This window comes from Phacochoerus africanus, chromosome 10 (genome assembly GCF_016906955.1).
Source record: "Phacochoerus africanus isolate WHEZ1 chromosome 10, ROS_Pafr_v1, whole genome shotgun sequence".
NCBI classification, from domain to species: Eukaryota; Metazoa; Chordata; class Mammalia; order Artiodactyla; family Suidae; genus Phacochoerus; species Phacochoerus africanus.
Genome location: NC_062553.1, coordinates 32,144,575 through 32,167,368, shown reverse-complemented (window position 1 = coordinate 32,167,368; position 22,794 = coordinate 32,144,575). Strand labels below are relative to the sequence as shown.

Sequence of the window (22,794 nt, the reverse complement as noted above, 5' to 3'; positions counted from 1 at the left end):
TAACCCGGTCACTCCTTTATCTTTTCTTTCTCTTTTTGTGGCCTCTTTGCAGAATGATGCATGACCCTGTGAGGAGTGTGGTATAGTGTTCTAGGAGGGTATGGTCTGGAGCTGAAACTTGGGTGGTTTAGCTGGTTGGTGGAGGTAACTTCTGAACTGCCCCTTATTTTGAATAGAGCCCTGTGCTGACTGAAGTTAGGGGTTTGGATTGATGGAGCCATTGCCGTTTGATTTGTGGTACAATTGCATTTGTGAAGGCTCCTGCTTATTTATAATTGTTTGGTTACAGATGAAGCAAAATCAGATCAACTTAGTCACATTCCGTGAGCCCAGTGCTAGAATGAAGAGCATGTCTGGAACCTGCTTTCATTAGGAGAACCACATTCTTGTGTAAACCTCTAATGAGGATGTTTATGATAAATGTAAGCGTTAATAGAGTTTTGAATATTACCTCTTTTGACTTTTTGCTTGTCTTCGTATTTTCTATGTTAAGTGATCTGTGAGGTATTAAGTTTCCTTTAAAAGCCTTGAAAAGCACCGTACTCAAGTGATACATAGTCAGTTGTTAACTACTAGTATAAGAACAAGCAGTAGTGGAGTTCCCGTCGTGGCTCAGTGGTTAATAAGCCTGACTAGTAACCATGAGGTTGCGGGTTTGATCCCTGGCCTCGCTCAGTGGGTTAAGAATCCAGGTGTTGCCCGTGAGCTGTGGTGTAGGTTGCAGGTCACAGACCCGGCTCGGATCTGGCGTTGCTGTGGCTCTGGCGTAGACCAGTGGCTACAGCTCTGATTCGACCCCTAGCCTGGGAACCTCCATATGCCGCGGGTGAGGCCCTAGAAAAGACAAAAAAAAAAACAAAAACAACAAGCAGTAGTTTTTCAGTTCCATTGTGACTTATAATGAATAAAACATTTACTTCAAATATACTGTCGAATAAGACCTATATACCTGACATGATAACGGTTCAGAACCTCTGACATTTCCAAATTGATTATTATCTACTCAAATAAGAATTGATCTTCAGTTTCATTTATAAACAAAAATAACTCTATGGGGTGTTTTCAGATAGGCACTATCCAAGCCAATAATTGATTTCAAAAGCGAGCAGCAACCTCAGTCCAGCTTGCCTCAGGAAATGGCTCTGTTCAATTTGCTACCATTCCCTTTGTAAGAGTTGAATCGTTTTTCCTACATTCCTCATGCTGCTGAGGCCCTTTGAGGACAGAATTTAGAATCTTAATAACTAGTCCGAGCTTGGTTTCATAAGGGTGATTTTCTTGAAGACTTCAGGTTGTAAATGGTTTGTGAATGCTATGGCTCTTTTCTGGTGTCCGGCGAAAGCATGACAGGGGCAGCGCCTAGGAAAGTAAGAGAGTCATTAGCGGCTTTACCGAAGACTTACCTCAGAAATAAAAAGTCTGGAGTTCCAGCCACAACTTTCGGTCCTCCGTGATTCTAAAACTGGAATAAAAATGACTGCTGATCTTGAGGAGGCATTCGTGGATACGTGATAAGAGATGCGGAATTAATTTTACTTGGTTCGGTGCAATTCAGTTAAATTCCGCATGAACTCGTTGACAGCATTAACAACGTCTCCTTTGGTAGTTGCTGGAAGAGAACGAAATGAACCATCCTGGGGGAGAGAGAGCCCGAATAGCAGCCCTTCGGGGAGTGCTCACATGTTATGGAGCTTGTCGAGTGTGCTGAGGACTCAAGCGCTTCCTCAGCTTTTGCTGGGACAGGGCCCTGATGGGGAGACGCCTCACTGCAACCCTGTTTTATAGATAAAGAAGTTCTGGAACAAATGGTTTCATCCAAGTCTCACATCTACTGATCTCTACTGGAATCTATACTCTTTTTTCTCCAGCTTCGTGACATACCTGTAGAAAACTATGAATCGCTCTTTATAAATCTTTCATTGTTATTGTAATTAATGAGGTGATAAAGGCCTAAAGTTACTGCATGAGTAGGATGCTTTGGAATTTCCAAGGGAGAGTAGTTACTGTGGATGTAGATTAATCCGGAGAAGTGGCCTTTTTGTTATTTTTGAAAAATAAGTGGGAAGTCAGAGGTAATCAGAGAATGGGGGTTCTCAAGCCTTTTCACCTGAGGAAAATACGTAATCAGACCCTCAGAGGTGGAAATAAAAATGCATGGTATGGCCTGGTGGGGGGGCGTGGGGTGTGGGGAGAATGGATGGTATGTTTGGGAGTCTGTCCAAGGTTTTACAGCCAAGGTATGTGGCCCAGCCATGCACTCCATCCAGTTGCTGTGAGTTAGTTGCCCAGAGGTGTCTGGTTGCTGAGGGAATCAGATGCTCCCAAGCAGCTCCTTAGAGGAGGAAGGGAGAAGGTAAGCTTGGGACTTTCCTGACTTTCCCCCGCCCTGACTCTGCACTTTTTGTCTGGGGGAGCTCCAGGCTTCTTTGCCCTGCCTGCCATGGGAGTCCCGTGGCATCTGACCGTGGCATGGGACCGCGGTGTCCAAGTCTATGATGGTTTGAGATGTCTCGTCTTTTTACCTGGGAGTATTCATAGTTGAGTACTTTATGTGTCCCCCTCAGTGGGGGTGAAATCATCATCCCCAAAGATGACGGTACAAGGAGGTGGTGACTTTGGGAGGTGCTTAAGGCCCCAAGGGTAGAACCCGCGTGAAGGGGATTACTGCCTCATAACGAGGCTCCAGAGAGAGCCTAGCTCCTTCTGCTGCGTGAGGACACCGTGAGAATGCCAGCTTTGAATCAGGAAGAGGGCCCTCACGAGAAGGTGACAGTGCTGGCACCTTGATCTGGGATGCCCAGCCTCCAGAACTGTGAGAAGAAAATTTCTGTTGTTTATAAGCCACCCAGTTTGGTATTTGTCACAGCATCTTGAATGGACCTCGGATGATACCTCCCTCCACCCACCTTTTCCTGCCCTTGTGTCTTAAAACAAAGAAGGGAGAAAAAAGTAGAAGGTCAGCTATACTGAACCCTTTTCAGAGCTGTGAGCACCAGGCTCCAGCTTTGCTCTGTGAGGCTTCTGGTTTGGGTCATAGAGTCTGGGTTGTCTGGAAGAGCTTGACTTGTTCTCTGCTGGGTGTGTGGTCTGGCAGTTCGGTACTGCAGTTTGAAACAAAGCAGGTCAGTTGTGATACATTACATGCAGAAAAGGGGCCGCCGTTTGAGCTTGAATTATCTTATTGAAGCAGATGCCACTGGAGCACAACTTGGCAATATCTTTCAAAATTTAAAATCACCAGCAATTTCATAAATTGGGTCACCTAAAACGATGCCAGGATATTTGTACAAGTTATAGCGTATTTGTAAAAAATGAAAGAACTCTGTAGATTGGATTTATATTATTTATATTTAAAACTACTTGTACATGTATATATATGCATATATCTATATAAAATGAAAAAATAGTTTGCAGAACCATTCCCTTTTGCATATGTATTTTATTTATTTTTTGCTTTTTAGGGCCGCACCTGCGGCATATGGAGGTTCCCAGGCCAGGGGTCTAATCGGAACTATAGCTGCCGGCCTACACCACAGCCACAGCAGTGCTCCTTAACTCACTGAGCGAGGCCAGGGATGGAACCCGCAACCTCATGGTTCCTAGTCGGATTCGTTTTTGCTGCGCCACAACAGGAACTCCCCCTTTTGCATATGCATTTTAAAGAAGATATATATACATCTTAAAGAAAATGTATTTGTATACATCCCCCCCCAAGAGATGAACTTTTACTTCACTAAAAAACTTTTCTTTCTTTTTTATATTACTTGAGTTTTCTAACCATGTTCATTAATTCATTTTCTTTCCTTTTAAACTAGAATCAAGAGCTGGCTGGGCAGTATATGATCATAGACTACAACCATTCATTATGTTTTAATGCAATTTATAAAATTTTAGTAAGTATTTTTTAAAAAACGCTGTACATTTTTTTCTAGTGTTCGTATTTAGCCTTTCATATCTGTTTGCCTGTAGAAGAAGTAGGAATTTTTATAGGAAGAGTGGCGAAATAATGTGCTAAGCCAGCAGCTGTTCCTTGGAAAGCTTATTAGTTAAAACATTGAGTTGGGAAAGAGAAGGAGAAAGTCAGATATTTATCGAATGTGACTTGAAGGACAAAGAATCCCATCCTGCCGAAGTGTGTCTGAACATGTACCCTTATGCTCAGTTTGTTTGCTCTAAGTATGAGCTTTGGACTGAACTGTATTTGCTTTTCAGACCACAGGGCGGGAGGTGGCCGCGGACGTCTCGCAAATCTGATTGCTAATCAGGAAAGCTGTTTGCTGAGAAAGGCCTGCCTGTTTGGACTAGAAGAAAAGACTGATGCACAGATAGAGCCAGGGTGCCTTTTAAATATCTCCTGACTTCTGCATTCAGATTTTGCTTTTCTCTTAATTAAAACCCCTGGACATGAGTCAGAGGTTAAAGGAGATGACTCCCCTAGACTCTTCCAATAACAAAAACTCCTTAACTCTTCCACTCTTGGTGGGCTTCTCTGGACACTGTCATAGTCTTTTCTTTATGGGGTGATCTGCCTCCTTTGGTCATAGTTTGATGCGAACGGGAAGATGACAATTTTTCTTTTGAATGCGGGCAGTTGTGGTCTGGAGAATGAACCCACCGTAACTTACCTGTACATGTTTCAACCTCTAATCTTTGATGTTTTGTTTTTTAAAATCAGCAAAGTCATATAATTTTTCTAGTTTCAAAAAGGATTGCAGAAACTTTTTTTTTTCCCTAAAGTAGTTTGCTAAATAGCTCATCAGAAGCAGAAATATTCTTTTTGGCTTGTCTTTCCTTCTTTTTTGTGTAGCTTCTGGACTGATGTCTGACCCTTTTACCCTTAGTCTTGGGAAGAATTATACCTTCCAGATTTCAAGGTATTTAAACCATAGTGTAGGAATTGTAATCCATTGGCAAGGTTAAGGGGACAGTTTCCGAAATACATATATGTGTATGGATTTGATGCGTGTATATAATTCATTATGTTTATAACATAGAAAAGTTGGGACAAGTCTGTAACTGTTTGCCATGAATGAGAAAAACTAATATTACCTTCAGTAAATACTCCCCAAAGAGCCTGGTCATGTAACAATTCACAGTAATTGAATTGCAAACTCAAATGCCTACCATGACCTGACAGAAAAGTCAACAAAGGCAGAAAGGGGGAGAAAGGGTGCAGCTACCACTCAGCTATTCAGGAATGAGGGCCGAGTGGTAACTGATTGTCCAGTATTTCAAAAGAAGACATACATTTGGATTTTTATGTGACCGTTCCCAGTTTTCCAGTGTTGGCAATACATTTAAAATAATTCAAACATTATCCTCTTGGATACTTACTGTCAGCAAGTATTATGATTGCTGCCTATAGACTGGGTGGCATGGGGCCTGAAAAATGTATGGCATGGCTCTTGCTTTCTAGGGACAGCCAGCTAGATGGGCCAGCGTGATGTGGTACCGTTGGTATGGGTGTTAAAGACCACAGGAACCCTGAGGAGGTAGAACTCAGCATGAGCCAGACCATCCTGGGAAGACGTGGAGGAGGTGGGATCCTATAGTGAACCTTAAAGGGCAGAAAAGGCCTTAAGATCTAGGGCAGTGGAGAGGGGCAGGAGAGAGCAGAGGAGGCATGGGATCAGAAGGCATGAGAGGTCATAGGACAGGGCTGGGCATTTGAGGAGAAGCTGGAGGAGCAGGTCTGTGCCCTGCAGAGAGCTCCACCGTGAGCAGGAGGTGCTGTGATGGGTCCGCATTCTTTTTATGGAGGCCCCTGCGGCTTATGGAGGTTCCCAGGTGAGGGGCCGAATTGGAGCTGCAGCTGCCAGCCTACATCACAGCCACAACAATGTGGGGTCCAAGCTGCCTCTGTGACCTACACCACAGCTCACAGCAACGCCAGACCCAAGCCACGTCTGTGACCTATATACCACAGCTCACAGCAACGCCGGATCCTTAACCCACTGAGCAAGGCAGGTGGAGGAGGCAGGCTTGGAAATGGCCATCAGAGGCCCCAGGAGGGATATGATGGAGGTGAAAAAATATAAGATAGCGCCTAAGTTTTGTCTTTGGGAAGTTAGGAGACCAGCTACAGGGGCCTCAATCAGGGCATTTGGGAAGGGAAACGTGTTTGCAGGACAGCAGGGGAGGTGATGTGTGTATCCTACCAGACTGTCATTTCCACGAGGGCAAGGATTTTGTTTGTTCAGTGATGTGTCTCTAGCACCTAGAAGGCTGCCTGCCACGTAGTACAGTCTCAGTGACCATGGAATGAATAACATCGTCGAATTTGGAGGTTATGGTTATAAGGTCCTAAGTTGTTAAAAGGCTGAAATTGAGATTAAGTGCATTTAAATGATATTGGTTTTGTTTTGTTTTTTTTTTTGTTTTGTTTTGTTTTTTTAAAGAACTTTGGCGACTGCGTAGATGTAGGACTTTAAGATGTTACATTTTACCGATACTATTCCTGGTCACCCAGCTGGTTTGAATAGAAGTCTTGTGTTTTATTGAAGTATAGCTATTTTAAAGTATTATATTAGTTTCAGGTGTACAGCACTCTGATTTTTAAACCCATTTTGATAGCAGGAGTAGGAAGTCCAGATTAACACAGCAGTAAGGAATCTTTCCTGCAAAGACGTGAATGCCTGCATGAAAAGGTACACAGGAAATAAGTGAGAACGTATGTTTTCACACTTGCCTTCCATTATGATGAATGTCAAGTGGATGCCCTGATTTTTTGCTTTGTTGCAGTGAAAATTGCTTATAAAGAAATGGGGGCTGGCAGCTGGTGCTTAGACATCTTTTGAGTGTGTCCCGCCCCCAAAGGCTTTTCTTTACTGTTGGATTTGGTATGTAACAGAGTATTTTATAAAGGCAGTGAAAATTATATATTGCCTGTTTTTTGTGTGTGGTTATCAAAATCAGAGTGGTCTTGGGACGTTGTCGAAAGTAATAACCTTTCATTATAAAAGAAAGAAAGCTCATCTTCAAAAAAGTGAGAATTGAGTTATTGGCTTATTGTCTAGCCTCTGGCCCTGGTTAAGAATAAGTGGAAACAGCCTTGCCACAGCGGTGGTTCCAGCAGGGCAAAAAGCTGAATTGTGTCCCCTTGACATTCCTCTTTTGACGTTCTAACCCTCAGTCCCTTGGAATGTGACTCTCTATTTGGAGAGGGGATCTTTAAAGAGGTGCTTAAGTTAAAGGGAGGTCATGGAGGTAGGCTTTAATTCAGTATGACTTTGGACACAGACATGTGTAGTGGGAAAGCTTCGCCAGGACGTAGCAGGAGGGTGACATCCGCAAGTCAAGGAGAGAGGCCTCAGACCAACCACTGCTGCCAATGCCTTGACGTTGATACCTTCATCTTGGACTCATGGATCTGCTGTGCGAGTCATACAGTCTGCGGTGGCTTGTTGGGGCAGCACCCTCATACAGGCAGAAGCCAGAGTTGTTCAGGGACGCTTCCTCCATCATTGGGTTCCAGCATCACAGTCCCCCCGGAGTCTGGAAGCACATGGGCGATGCCCTGCGCCCTGGTGATGCCGCAAAAGAATGAGTCGATTTGATCGCTCACGGGATTGCCAGGCACCTGTGGTGGCTGTTCCTTGGTGTCTTCATGCACTGCTGATCATTTTGGTTGGAAGCTGCCTGCCTTGTCACCATTTCCACGTCCCTCAGAAACTCAATTAAGAGTGTGAGATGAAGCGGCGTCGCTTAGCTTACAACTCCCCACGAGCCGAGCCGACGTCTGAGCCCGAGTTGCTCTGTGTTCCGAGCCCAGCAGAGTGGAGGAGGCACCTGCGGAGACAGGGAGGCTTTGTGGACGGCTCTCTTTGCTGGGAATTGGACCACGTGTGGGAGACACCACGGTTTCAAGCCAGCTCTGCTTTCTCAGGAGACTGTCTCTGGCATCTTGAAATTTAAGGGAAGCTTAATTTAGTCTCTGGTTTTCACTGTAGATCTCTAAGCTCTGAGGCTCATGGTAGCAGTTGGAAACCGTTGACTTCCATTGGCCTGTTTATTTGAATTTGATTTACTGGGAAATTTAAGAAACAGAGGACTAGAGGTGTTTCAAAACCACTTAAAATTTGGCTTCACATTCCCATAGATGTGCTTTCCCAGTGGGTAGGGCACATGGAGCCTGTAATTAATTAGGTTATAGTAAGTCTTGGTTTTGTTCCATGGCTTCTAGGCTCAGGGAATGTGAGTAGTGTGAATATTGAGAACTTTCCTCTTGAATTCTTTTTTTTTTTGGCTGCACCGTGGTGTGTGGAGCTCCCGGGACACGAATTGAACCTGTGCTGCAGTTGGGGGTCACACTGGATCCTTAATCCACTGTGCCACAAAGGAACTTTCTTGAATTCTTTCTTGATCAGGTTTCTGGGACACCCAACATTAGGATATTGAGAACATCTGGAGGCCAGGGGTGCATGGTTCCTGTGCTCCCTGTGTGTCCAGGGTCCAATAGACATGTTTGTTGTTAAAACACCTCTTCCCTATGGACGGTCGACTGTTTGTGTGGTACCATGAAGAGGGCCGCTTCGCATTCCTTATTTGCATATTTTGCTATTAGGTAAGAGAGATGAGCCCATCATTAACATCGAGAGAAATGTACAATCTTCTGCTTTAAGTTACAACGTGTTTTTGGCTATGCCATCCCCCAGCCCGGTCTTTTTGGCAGATTTTTGTGGCTCATGGGAACACATGACCCCGAGGGCCCGCAGCACCTGCAATCAAAATAGTTCTCATTCCAGGACCCACAAAACAGGGTGTGTCTGAAAGAACCTGAAAGCAAAGTGTATGCAACACGTTATATACTTCATCATAGAATGTTGTACCGGATTCTGCCTCGCCTCAAAGCCTGCAAAGCCACCCTTCCTGCTGTCCGAAGATGTTGTTACAGTTCCCCTCTCCATAAGTGAAGAACGCATGGATGGAAGTTTCTTCACAAGAATGGGCCATGGGAATCCTTCGATGAGGAAGACAGTGATGACAGAGCTTGTGTTGGAAGATGACCAAGACCTGGGTGAAAGACCGTCCTCGAAGAGTGAACTAGCAATGTTTATTTGCCTGAAGAAGCTGTTCTCCAGCTTATTATTCTTTAACAGAAGTTATTCCATGCTTCATTGCTTGTGGACTATGCATCCAAGAGATTCATGGACTGGAGTGCATTTCATCTACAGCAACAACAGCAAACCAATCTTAGAAAGGATTTAAATTAGGGATCAGAAAACTACAGCTCAGAGGCTGAATCTAGCCTACTGCCTATTTTGATGTGGCTCATGAGCCTACCATGGTTTTCACTTTTCTTTTTCTTTCTTTTTTTAAAAATTTTTATGAACTTATTTTTATTGTTATTTCCCCAGTACAGGTTCTCTTCCCCCCCCCCCCCCCACTGTATACAGCATGGGGGCCCAGTTACACATACATCTATACATACTTTTTTCTCCCATTATCATGCTCCATTGTATTCTCTTTCTTTCTTTCTTTCTTTCTTTTTTTTTTTGGTTTTCACATTTTTAAATGGCTGCAGAAAAATTAAAAGAGGAGTGTTTTGTTGTTGTTTTTTTTTTTTTTTTGTCTCTTCTAGGGCTGCCCCTGTGGCATATGGAGGTTCCCATGCTAGGGGTCGAATCAGAGCTATAGCTACTGGCCTACACCACAGCCACAGCAACGTGGGATCTGAGCTGTGTCTGTGACCTACACCACAGCTCACAGCTATGCTGGATCCTTAACCCACTGAGCAAGGCCAGGGATTGAACCCGCAACCTCATGGTTCCTAGTCAGATTTGTTAACCACTGAGCCGCAATGGAAACTCCCAAAAGAGTCATGTTTTTGTGACACCCGAAAATTACACCTTTCCGTGTTCATCAGTAAAGTTTTATTGTACCACAGCCATGCTCATTCACTGGTGTATTGTGTCTGGCTCTTGTCAGCCTGCATCAGCAGAGTTGAGTAGTTGTACTGAGGTTCTATGGCCTGCACAGTGTAATTATTCATTCTCTGGCACTTTTCAGAAAATCTTTGCCACTCTAGTTTAAAAAGTTGTTTACATTTGTTCATATTTTTAAAATTAATTATCATGTACTCTCCTGGTCTTGATGTGCAGTGTGAAAAATCCTCATGTGGGATGGCAGATTATTCCATAAACTCATCTTTTAACTTGCAGAATCCCTTCTATCGCATCTTTAAAGATGACCCCTGAACATCTTGGTCACTTGAAATTTAGCTGCAGTCATTAAGAAAGCAGACCAGCAGTTGTTTATTTTTCCCCAAACCAAATCATTTACTCAGCAAAGATGGACTGAGTGCTGACTGCACACCACCCACTGTTGCAGGCAGTGGAGATGAGCGAAGATCCTAACAGGCGAGGTTCCTGCTTGCCTGGGACCATGCGTTCTCGTGGGAGATGGGCTGTAAGCAAACAAATATATACTATATCGGGGTAGTAAGCTCTGTGAAGAACAGTCACGGGGAGGGAGAGGTAGAGGCAATAGAGGGCTGCTTAAGAGGTGGCGATGGGGAGTTCCCTTGTGGTGCAGCAGAAACGAATCTGACTAGGAACCATGAGGTTGCGGGTTCAATCCCTGGCCTTGCTCAGTGGGTTAAGGATCCGGCATTGCCTTGAGCTGTGGTGTAGGTCGCAGACATGGCTCAGATCCTGCATTGCAGTGGCTGTGGCTGTGGCTGGCAGCTGTAGCTCTGATTGGACCCTTAGCCTGGGAACCTCCATATGCCAAGGGTGTGGTGCTAAAAAGCAAAAAAAAAAAAAAAAAAAGAAAAAGGTGATGGGCTAAAGCCTCCAAGAACAGTTAAAGTTGAGCAGGAGTCACAGGTGCGAAGACCTAGGAGATGGCATTCTGGGTGAATGCAAGAGCCAAGGCCCTCAGGTGGGAGTGAGTTTGGCATGTTTGAGAATCAGCAAAGATGCCTTTGAGGCTAGAGCAGAGCTAACAAAGGGAAGAGTGATGCAGAGCGAGGCCGAAAAATACGGGGTGGAGTGAGGGACAGGTTACAAAGGGTGCTGCAGGGCAGAGGAAGCACTTCAGAGAGTCATTTCTGAGAGAATGATAGGGTTTTGAGGAGAGCTGACTTGATCTAACTTAATTTTAAAAAGAATCATTTAAACGAGTGGGACTACATCAAACAAGAAAGCTTCTGCATCACCGAAGCAACCTTCAACAAAATGAAAAGGCAGCCTACTCAGTGGGAGAAAATGTTTGCAAATTGTATATTGGATAAGGGGTTAATGTCCAGAATACGTAAAGAACTCGTGAAATTCAATAGCAAAAAAAAAAAAAAGAAAGAAACCAATTAAAACCTGAGCAGAGGACATTTTTGTAAAGAAGGCATACAGATGGCCAACAGTTGCATGAAATGTGCTTAACACCGTTAAACGTCAGAGAAAGACAAATCAAAACCACAATGAGATCATCACCTCTCATCTGTCAGAATGGCCATTATCAAAAAGACAAGCAACAAGTGTTGCAGGCACGTGGAGAAAAGGGAACCCTCGTACCTGGTTGGTGGCAATGTAAATCGGTGTGGCCACTGTGAAAAACATAGTGCGGAGAGTCCTCAGAAAGTTAAAAATAGAGCTACCGTGTGCTCCAGCCGTTCCACTTCTAGGTGTGTATCCCCAGGAAATGAAAATGGGATCTTGAAGAGATATCCACAGCCCCATGTTCACTGTAGCATCATTCACAGTAGCCAAGATATGGAAACAACCTAAATGTCTCTCAGCAGATGATTAGATAAAGAAGATGAGAAGCTGTTAATGTATATGAATAAACACACACAGTGGGCTATTATTCAGCCGTAAAAAAGGAAGGAAATCCTGCCATTTGCAACAAGATGTGTGGATCTCCAGGGCATTACGCTACGTAAAATAAGTCAGACAAAGACAAATACGCTATGGTATCACCTAAGTGTGGAATCAAAAAGAAAAAGTTGGACTCATAGAAACAGTAGAACAGTGGTTGTGGGGAGGGGTTGGGTGGTGGGGGCAATAGGGAGAGGCTTATAATATGGTACCAACTTTGAGCTCTAAGATGAATAAGGCCTGAGGATTTAAGGTAAAGCATGGTGACTGCAGTTGATAATACCATATTATGTAACTGCAAAAGAATGGATCTTAACTGTTCTCACCAAAAATAAATGAATGTACGAGTTGATGGATTGTTAATTAACTAGATGGGATGAAACTTTTCACAATGTATATGTGGATCATACCATCACAATGTATATTTTAGGTTTTTTTTTTTTTTTTTTTGCTTTTTTAGGGCTGCCCTCCCGGCATATGGAGGTTTCCAGGCTAGGGGGTCCAAATGGAGCTACAGTTGCCAGCCTATGCCACAGCCACAGCAACGAGGGATCCGAGCCACATCTGTGACCTACAACACAGCTCATGGCAACACCGGATCCTTAACCCACTGAGCAAGGCCAGGGATCGAACCCGAAACCTCATGGTTCCTAGTCGGATTCGTTAACCACTGCACCACAATGGGAACTCCACAATGTATACTTTAAATATCTTACCATTTAGTATGTCAAGTGTACCTCATTAAGGCTGAAAAAAAAGATCACTTAAGCTAGAAGTTCTGGTTGTGGCTCAGCAGGTTAAGAACTTGACTAGTATCCATGAGGATGCAGGTTTGATTCCTGGCCTTGCTCAGTGGGTTGAGGATCCAGTGTTGATGCAAGTAGACGCGGCTTGGATCTGGCCTTGCCATGGCTGTGGTGAAGGCCAGCAGCTGCCGCTCTGATTCGATCCCTGGCCTGGGAACATCCATATGCTGTAGGTGTGGCTTTAAAAAGAAAAAGGGAAAAAACAAAACAAAACAAACACCAAAAACTATATCCATATACCAGCCAAAACAGTTTGCTTTCAGAGGTCCTGAAATGTTGTCGAGTGACTCTTCTTTGACACAACTGATGTAAGGCTGCCATAAAGGTGGCATCAGAACAGTGATGATCACCAGGCCCTGTCTGCTTAGGTGAGTATTCAAAGGTTTTAGGTCTGTGATCAGCCCGGGTCTACTCAGGAAACCCGCTCATGCTGGAACTTGGACAGTGTGTTGGGGAACTGCCCTGAGGCTATGGCAGCCCAGCTCCTCCCTCTGGCAGGCCCGAGGGGTGAGGGAGGGTGCAATTACCGGGAGATAGACTCTGTGTATTGGGCCAGGACCTGAGCGCTGGCAGGGAGGGAGCCGTTTGCCTCCTTCCTTCTATTCTCCTGAGGGTGCCCTCCTGTGCATCCTTCCCTTCTCATTGATCAAACCCAGCCAGGAACGAGCGGTAAGGGAGCCTGCTTTTGCTTGTTTTTGTTTTTGTTGAAGTACAGTTGATTTACAATATTGTGTTAGATTCAGGAGTATGGCAGAGTGATTCAGATATATATTTTTCAGGTTACTTTCCATTATAGGTTATTACAACGTACTGAATAGTGTTCCCTGTGTTACACAGTAAATCCTTGTTGCTTGTCCATTTTATACACAGTTGTGTGTCTGTTAATCCCATACCCTTAATTTACCACCCCCACACTTTCCCTCTCAGTAACTGTAAGCTTGTTTTCTATGTCTGTGAGTCTGTTTCTGTTTTGGACATGTATTCATTTGTACTATTCTATGTCTCCATGGCTTGATGACTTCACTTAGTTTGATAATCTCATAGGTCCATCCATGTTGTGGCCAGTGGCAACATTCCATCCTTTTTTTATGGTTGAGTAATATTCCACTGTATATAGGTATATATATATACTGCCTCTTTATCCATTCATTTGGTGATGGACATTGAGGTTTCTTCCATGTCTTGGTCATTGTGAATAGTGCTGCTATGAACATTGGGCCGCATGTATGTTTTCAAATTAGAGTTTTCATCATTCCTGGATATATGCCCAGAAGTGGGATTGCTGGATCATATGGTAGCTCAATTTTTAGTTTTTTAAAGAAGCTTCAACAGCGTAGAGTTCCCTTTTCCCACACGCTCTCTAGCATTTATTATTTGTAGATTTTTGATGATGGCCATTCTGACCCCTGTGAGGTTATATACCTCTTTGTGGTTTTGATTTGCATTTCTCTAATAATTAGAAATGTTAGGCATTTTTCCATGTGCCTTTTAGTCATCTGTATGTCTTCTTTGGCGAAATGTCTATTTGGGTCTTCTGCCCATGTTTTGACTGGTTTCTGTGGGTTTTTTTTTCATTTTGAGTTGTATGAGCTGTTTCAATATTTTGGAAATTAACCCCTTGTCAATGCATTCTTTGCACGTATTTCCTCCCCTTCCATAGGTTGTCTTTTTGTTTTGTTGGTGGTTTCCTTTGCAAAAACTTGTACGTTTGATTAGGTCCCATTTGTTTACTTTTGCCTTTATTTTTTTTTTTTGTCTTGGGAGACTGGTCTAAGAAAATATGCTACAATTGATGTCTGAGAATGTTTTGCCTATGTAATCTCTTCTAGGCATTTTTGATGTCATGTCTTATATTTAGGTCTTTAAACCATTTCAGTTTATTTTTGTATGTACTGTGAGGGTGAGTTCTAACTTCACTGGTTTACCTGTGGTGGCCCAGCTTTCCCAGCACCACTTGCTGATCGTCTCCATTGTATCTTCTTGCCTCTTTGGTTGACGATGGATTGACCGTAAGTGTATGGGCTTATTTCTGGGCTCTCTGTTCTGTTGCATGGATCCGCATGGCTGTTTCTCTGCCAATGCCATGCTGTTTTGATTACTGCAGCTTTGTAGTGTTCTTTGAAGTTGGGGAGGGTTGTGCCTCCTCTTTGTTCTCCGTCCTCAGAATAGCTTTGAGGGAGCCTGTTAAAGGGGTCAGCTTCCTGGAGCAAAGAACATATTGGAAACATGGAGAGGCAAGTGAAATCTTAGATCTTAGGAGACACGGGTGACACTTTTAGACATTCCAGCGCTCTGTCGCTTGCTCTCTCCCACCCTCACCCCTGCCCCCCACAGACACACCACCCATGAGCGTGCATAAACACACATGCCTCCTTAAGGTCCCTCGGGTACTGTGATCACTTTTCTCATGGGTGCAGAGGAGCAATCCTACAATATATGCCATTGGGTACACAAGGAAGGGTTTGGAAGGCCCCACACAATCTTATCTTTCATTCCTGACAAATTCAAAGCACATGTGTTCCTGATGGGTAGAGTTGAACATTTGCAAAAAAAAATTTTTTTTTTTTGAAGTCTCTTGTATAGTTGGACACAGAAGGAAAAACCCAGTGAGACAGAAATTTAAAACCTTGGTGAACTGTGTTCAGTTTTGGTTATTCTGGTTAAAAAGAAACAAAGCAAGCATTGATTTTTAGCCTCTTTGATCCAGTGGTTTTAGCTTTCCACCTTGGGGCATATTAAAACAGTTGAAGACACAGAAGTACCATTCAGAAAACTGCTTCTTGCAGCAACTCCTGTGATGTCCCGGGGGCACCGGGAACCTTTGGTTTCCTTTCAGGCAGGAGCAGTTAACTCTGAATCCGTCACTCGCTGTGCAAAGTCACGACCTTTATATGTCATATGGGGGGAGGGGTGGGGGGGGAGGTGAGAGAAGAATTTTTTAAGATGACTTGATATTTTAAACATACTTGACTTTTCACTTGACTGAGAGTCTAAGAACCCACGATTCTCATAACAGAATGGGCATCGTGGCCAACAAGTCTATAGAAAGAGGAATGTGCACCAGCCCATGTTCAGTGTTATTTTGTAGAGGGTGGTTCCTGCAGGAGGAACTCAAGCTCTATCGATGGCAAAACTCCTTTCCCTCTGCCCTGTTTGTGGAATCTGGACGAAAACCAAGGTCTGGGTGGCACATTCCCCAAATGTTCTTGGCCCCCGATTGGAGAGGCCCAGCTGAGGACTCAGGGTTGGGGGGGGGGCACAGAACCCTCTCTTTTCTATTTATGGTGGTCAGCTATGTTGTAAAACTTAAACATAATTTATTTTGCTTGAAAGTCAAGGAAAAAAAGGCATCTGGAACATCCCATTGGTTTTCAAGCACCAGATCAGGGTATGCTTTTGTTTCATGGCTCTGGCCTGTGGGTACGCGTTGCAGGACAGGCTCACTCCTGTGGTCCTGAGTCTTCGGGCTTGGGGTGCACCCCCTCCGCCAGGCTTTGTGTTCACAAGCGGCAGGTGAAGCAAGTGTGAGGTAGGGCCCGGGTCCTGAGTCGGTTTATATCATTCTCAGGAGAGTGGATGCATCAACAGATCCATGCAGAGAAAGAGCGCCTCCAGAGACAGTTACAGGGAGGTCCTGACATTGTGACGGGAGAGCGTAAAAAAGCACAGCCCTTTGAGCCAGGCCTTGCAGCATCCTCAGTGGAACAAAGTCATGCGGTGAGGTGTTAGAATGAGTTCTGACTTCACTTGCCAGCCTCAGTTTTCCTCATCTAGAAAATGGCCATACTGCTTTACCACCAGAAACAGTGAAATACCCTCAATGTTGTTACTACTTCTTTTTCTTTTCTTTTCTTTTTTTCTTTTTAGGGCCGCACCCAGGGCATATGGAGGTTCTCAGGCTAGGGGTTGGACAGGAGCTATAGCTGCCAGTCTACACCACAGCCACAGCAACACAGGAGCCAAGCTGTATCTTCGACCTTCACCACAGCTCACGGCAACAACAGATCCTTAACCCACTGAGCGAGGCCAGGGGTACAACCTGAAACCTCATGGTTACTAGTTGGATTTGTTTCCACAGAGCCACAAGGGGAACTCCAATGTTGTTACTTCTTATTGTGGATAATATTGTCCAGTGGTGTCTTAAATATTTACATATCTTCAGTGGTCAGTGTCCTTCCTGGTTCATCTGTAGTTTTTCAGGAGTTTGCTCTAAAAAAAAGAATTACTGTTACTCATGGGGATTTATTATATTGGGCCAGCCCCACATAGGAAGGCTTTTCTGTGTGGCAGTGTAGCTGATCTCACAAATGCAGGGGAGAGAAGCATTATTAAAGTGGAGCGAAGTCCCTGAACAGTATCTGAAAGGCTGAGTTCTCTTCTTTAGAATCAGACATAGGATTGTTGAGTATGTCAAGGTGGAGGTGCTGCAGGTCTGGGTTTGAGATGCCTGTAGAGCATGGGACTGGAACCCTGTGATTTTTTTTGTTTTGTTTTGTTTAAGAAAATTATCAACAGTTAAAAAAAATTAACTTCCCAGGAGTTCCCATCATGGTTCAGTGGTTAACGAATCCAACTAGGAACCATGAGGTTGCAGGTTCCATCCCTGGCCTCGCTCAGCAGGTTGAGGATCCGGCGTTGCCGTGAGCTGCCGTATAGGTCACAGACTTGGCTTGGATCTGGGGTTGCTGTGGCTGTGGCTTAGGTCGGCAGAAACAACTCCGATTAGACCCCTAACCTGGAAACCCCCATATGCCACAGGAGCGGCTCAAGAAAAGGCAAAAAAGACCAAAAAAAAAAAAAAAAATTCCTAGAGTCTGAAACTTACTTTAAGAACTTGACTTACAGAAGTGGGAGATGTATTGATTGAAACACAGTGAATTAAGCTGGAGAACCTGGAGCCTGTGGCACGTGTGTTGTATGAGGGGAGGGATAGAAATGTATGAGGTGAGGTTTAAAAAAAAAAATGTGCCACCCACTCGGCTGGAGATCCGAGTTCAAATTCATTCCCCCAACAGGCCCTAGTCACTTGTGACATCGCCGCCCCCTTTCCTAAGCTGACTGAATCGCTCTTCTTTGCAATTTGTGTTATAGGTGGTTTATGAGCCAATCAAGGGAACTGACCTCGTAGTCACTCTTTTTTCCTTTTTTAAAATAATCTTTTTTTTTAGAACAGTTTTAGATTTACAGAGAGATTGAGGCAATCATGTAGAGTTCTCATAAACCCTCTCACCACGTTTCCACTGTTATTAACATCTTACTTTAACATTTGTCACAATTAATGAACCAATGCTGGTATGTTATTATTAACTAATGTCCATAGTGTTTTCAGATTTCCTTGGTTTTTACCTAGGTCAGAAACTGTCCTTTTCAGAGTTCCTGTTGTGGTGCAACAGAAACAGATCCGACTAGGATCCATGAGGGTGTGGGTTCGATGGCTGGCCTCGCTCAGTGGGTTAAGGATCTGGCGCTGCTGTGAGCTGTAGTGTAGGTCACAGACATGGCTCGGATCCTGCATTGCTGTGACTGGGGTGTAGGCTGGCAGCTATAGCTCTGATTTGACCCCTGGCCTGGGAACTTCCATATGCCTTGGGTGGGGCCCTAAAAATCAAAAGCAAAAACAAAACAAAACAAAAAACCCTGTCCTTTTCATTCACCACTTTATCCCATTAGATAGGAAAGTTGTTTCCCGCTAAGAGTGGCTTTTCAAACAACTATTGGTTGAGGGAATAACCAAATAATATGCTCTACCTGCCCTTGTTATAATATAGTGGGGAAGGATAGGCCACCATGCAAATGACGTGCACACTAGTGCTTTTTTTTTGCCATTTCTCGGGCCGCTCTCGCGGCATATGGAGGTTCCCAGGCTAGGGGTCGAATCGAAGCTGTAGCCACCGGCCTATACCAGAGCCACAGCAACGCAGGATCCGAGCCATGTCTGCCACCTACACCACAGCTCACGGCAACGCCAGATCCTTAACCCACTGAGCAAGGGCAGGGACCGAACCCGCAACCTCATGGTTCCTAGTCAGATTCGTTAACCACTGCGCCACGATAGGAACTCCCCTAGTGCTTTTAAGAGTTTGGAAGCAGATGGGCTGTGTTTGAATGAAGCCTGGCACTGGCACTTAACTAACCCGTGCTTGGGTAAGTTACCCAGCCTCTCAAAGCCTGTTGCCTGAGCTGTGGAAAGAGGGTGATGTTAGTTCCTACCTCAGTGGGCTGGGAGAGAAATGAGTGAAGGAAAGAATACACGTGCGAGCATGTGACCAGGGCCTCACACGTGGGATGCTCTCAATAAATGTCACCTTCAGTTTAGATAGAATGTGAGACGTGAGAGGAGAGATACAAAACGTCACTGGGAATCAGAAAAGGGGAGATGCATAGAGCTGGGGCAGAGGTTAGGAAAGTTTTCCTAGAGGAGATGGCATTTGAGATTGACCTCAAAGAATAAGTCAGCTTTGGGAGTTCCTACTGTGGCTCAGGGTGTTCAGAACTGTTAATATCCATGATGATGTGGTTTTCACACCTGGCCTTGCTCAGTGGGTTAAGGATCCTGCGTTGCTGTGGCTCTGGTGTAGGCCGGCGGCTACAGCTCCAATTCAACCCCTAGCCTGGGAACCTCCATGTGCCGTAGGTGAGACCCTAAAAAGGCCCCCTCTCCAAAAATAAGCATAAGTTAGCTTTCGCCAGAGGCACAGTGACCAGAGAAAGTGCCAGGTGGAGAGAATATACTACACAAAGGTACAGAGGTGGGGAAGCGTTAGAGAATGTCTTTTGGAGGAAGGAAAATTATGTGCTATAGATGGACCGTGGTCTAATACGACAAGACAGTCGGAAGAGGGAGATAAAACTATAGGGTCAGTACAGTTTTTGATATAAATTTAAACTTTTTTTTTTTTTTGCCATTTCTTGGGCTGCTCACGTGGCATATGGAGGTTTTCAGGCTAGGGGTCTAATCGGAGCTGTAGCTGGTGTAGCCAGCCTACACCACAGCCACAGCAACTCAGAATCTGAGCCACGTCTGTGACCTACACCACAGCTCACGGCAATGCCCGATCCTTAACCACTAAGCAAGGCGGATTGAACCCGCAACATCATGGTTCCTAGTCAGATTCCTTAACCACTGCGCCACGACGGGAACTCCTAAATTTAAACTTTTAATTCTCAAAGTTTTCAAAAGTAGAAACAAGTGGAAAAAATACTGCATTGAACACCCATAGAATCCTTATCTGATTTCAATTCTTAACATTTTTTCTTGTTTACTTCATCTGTATGAATGTACATATACATATTTTTTGCTGAACCATTTAAAAATAGATTTTAGATCTCATGGCACGTTACCCCCTAATATTTTAGCACGCATCTCCAAGAAATAAAGAAGCTGCTTTATGTAGATGCAGTGCTATTATGATGCCCCTCAAAATTAATCGTAGTCCCCAAATATCATTTATTGTCACTGCATAGTCAAATTTCCCACGTATTCCCCTAAGTCTTTAGCATTAAAAAAAATTTAGGGAGTTCCTGTCGTGGCACAGCGGAAATGAATCTGGCTAGGAACCATGAGGTTGCGGGTTCAATCCCTGGCCTCGCTCAGTGAGTGAAGCTTCCCGAGTTGCTGTGAGCTGTGGTGTAGGTCACAGATGTGGCTCGGATCTGGTGTTGCTGTGGCTCTGTTGTAGGCCGGCAGCAACAGCTCTGATTCGACCCCAAGCCTGGGAATCTCCATATGCTGTGGATGTGGCCTTATAAAGACAAAAGACAAAAAAAAATTTTTTTTTTCTTTAAACCAGAATCCAAGCAAAAGACTATGTATTGCATTTTATTTGATTGTCATACCTCTTAAGTCTCTTTAAATTTAAAATTCCAACTAAAATGTTAAGACTTTCAGGCTTTGGAGCACTGAGAAAATTAGCACCCCCACCCCACCACCCCTGTCTATCATCCATGTAAATCAAAATAAAAACAATCTTGAATTTCAATAAAACAAATATAAGCAAGTCCAAGCAGATTCTCCTATCAAGATGATGACTTTGGGGCTACTTTTGAAATCTCAAGTGATCATAGTTTTTTTAAAATACCTCGGCACATACTTGCCTTGAGTGGTCTAGCTGTATGTATACTCACGGAATTCCGTAGAGATGCAATGACTTACTGTTTTCACTTGAGCTGAACGTCTAGCATGTGTAAACTTCACTTATCTGAACCATATCCCTAGTAAGAGACACAGAGCAGTGATTTTTAGTCCCCTTGTATATATAAGCTGTCCAGACGCTAAGTTCCAATCCTTTTGGGTAATTTCCCAGTGAGTGTCACAACATTTAAGGCAAAAAGTCACTTTGGCCCGTGGGTTGGAAAACAGAGGACACAGATGCTTGCTGGTTCCCCTTTCACCAGGGACACTCTAGTTATGCCGCAGGGTGGCTGGGCACCTCCTTTGCTTTTGGCCTTGCCTGAGTCCCAGCAAGTGCCTGGAATAGCTGCGGGTCTGGGAGTGGGCATGAAATACCCAGGGCTGCAACTTTTGCACCTCACAGGAAAAACTGGCATCCTCTGGCACTGCACAGAGAGGAGGAGGTGGGTGTCTGGGGAGTGCTTTGCCGCCAACATGTACCCTCTAATTGCCTTTTCCTAATGATCTCTCCTTGTTACACCTTGGAAGGGGGCTCCTCCGAGGATCATTTCTTTCCACCTCACTTGCAGGTGTGCAGGGAGTGCCGCTTTAATTTATTCCACTTAGCCTTGTTGGGGAACCCAGCCCACCCTGCCTCTGCTGGCAGAAGCCCATTCCCACCTCTGCTGCAATTTCACGCGGTTCTGTTGACCCACTTGGAAGAAGTTCAGTGTAGCGCCTGCTTGGTTTTTCTGGTTTGCCTTTTATTGTCTTCCAACTGAATGGATTCTTTCTCTTTCTTTTAAGGGGAAGGAACCTGAGGAAAAACAGTGTTTGTGGTGGTGACTGCTTGCTAAGGGTAATTACTGTTTTATGTTAATCTGCATGTTAAAATGAGCAGACAGGGAATCGCGAAATTCACTGTCTTGTTATTTCCCAAGTCTGGTCCTTTAGGTATTTTCGTTGCTTCAATAAAGGTGTAGCCATGCAGAGTAGAAATGTCCCAAAGTACAGGTTTTTTTTTTTTTTTAATACATGTGTATATATAGCTTTTAAAAATTTTATTTCCATCAGCAAGAGTCATCACTTGGAAATTATAGACACGTGGAAAGAAGCAGCCCAGAGATAACTAGCGTTAACCCTCTGTGAGTTACGTCTGGTTATTTAGTCTGCATGTTGTGTCTCTTTAAATGGGCACAGTTGCACTATTACAGTTCAGGATTTTTTGCTCCTTAAAAGCGTGGTCTGTATCAGCAGCATTGACATCTCTTGGGAGCTTGTTAGAGATACAGAATCTTGGTTAGCCTCTCATTTGCCCCACCCCTGGCCCCCAGAAAAAAAGAAATGCGGAATCATGGGCTTCCCCACAGACATACTGAGTTGTAATTTGTATTGAATGACATTATGTAGACATTAAAATTTGGTCGTGCTTCTCCAGATCACAGATACCCAGGGCAGCAGGCAAAGTGGGTAGGACCCAAAGACCAGCATTCTGTTTTTCTCCATTTCCCTGTCACTCTTTCTTAAAATAATTTCCGCAGTATGTGATAAAGATAAAAATGAGGTCAGTTTTCTGGCAAGACAAATAGCAGCCTTGATAAGGAACCCCGTTGTCTCAGGCATCAACATTTCATTCAGTGAACATTCATTAAGTGCCTACTGTGTTCTAGGGCGGATAGGAGGCAGTCAAGGCTTGCATATTCTGCAGTAGAAGCGTACATAGGGCTTGGAGGAGGGGGTGGCTTGTTCTGCAGAGATGGGGCTGGAAGTCAGAAAGAAAAATGGTCTCTGGGCTGAGTCTTGAAATATAATTCAGTGAACATGAGTTATGAGTATTGCTAGGCTCTGGAGAGAGCACAAAGTTGGATAAAATGGATCTGTTCCTTCAAGGATTCTGTGCTTGATTTAAGGACAGGAGACAGTGTTTAAAATGATAAATAAAATTTAAAGCACCTTGGTATTAGGGTAGAACCAGAAGATCGGGGTCTGAATGGCAACTTTACAGCTCCATGACCTCAGACAAGTTATTTCACCTGAGTATCCACGGCATTTGTAGATGGACATG

General features: G+C 44.2%; 1 protein-coding gene across 14 annotated transcripts in view; it reads left to right on the top strand.

The window, feature by feature from the left end:
• Positions 1-22,794, top strand: part of APBB2 (amyloid beta precursor protein binding family B member 2) — a 387,671-nt gene that overhangs the window by 77,201 nt on the left and 287,676 nt on the right. Inside the window, exon 3 of one of the 14 annotated variants that reach the window (XM_047799523.1) lies at positions 21,537-21,588. The exons of the other annotated variants lie outside the window; for them this stretch is intronic. The gene's annotated coding sequence lies outside the window, so the exon portion shown is untranslated. The remainder of the gene's footprint in view (positions 1-21,536; positions 21,589-22,794) is intronic. 14 annotated transcript variants of the gene reach the window in all.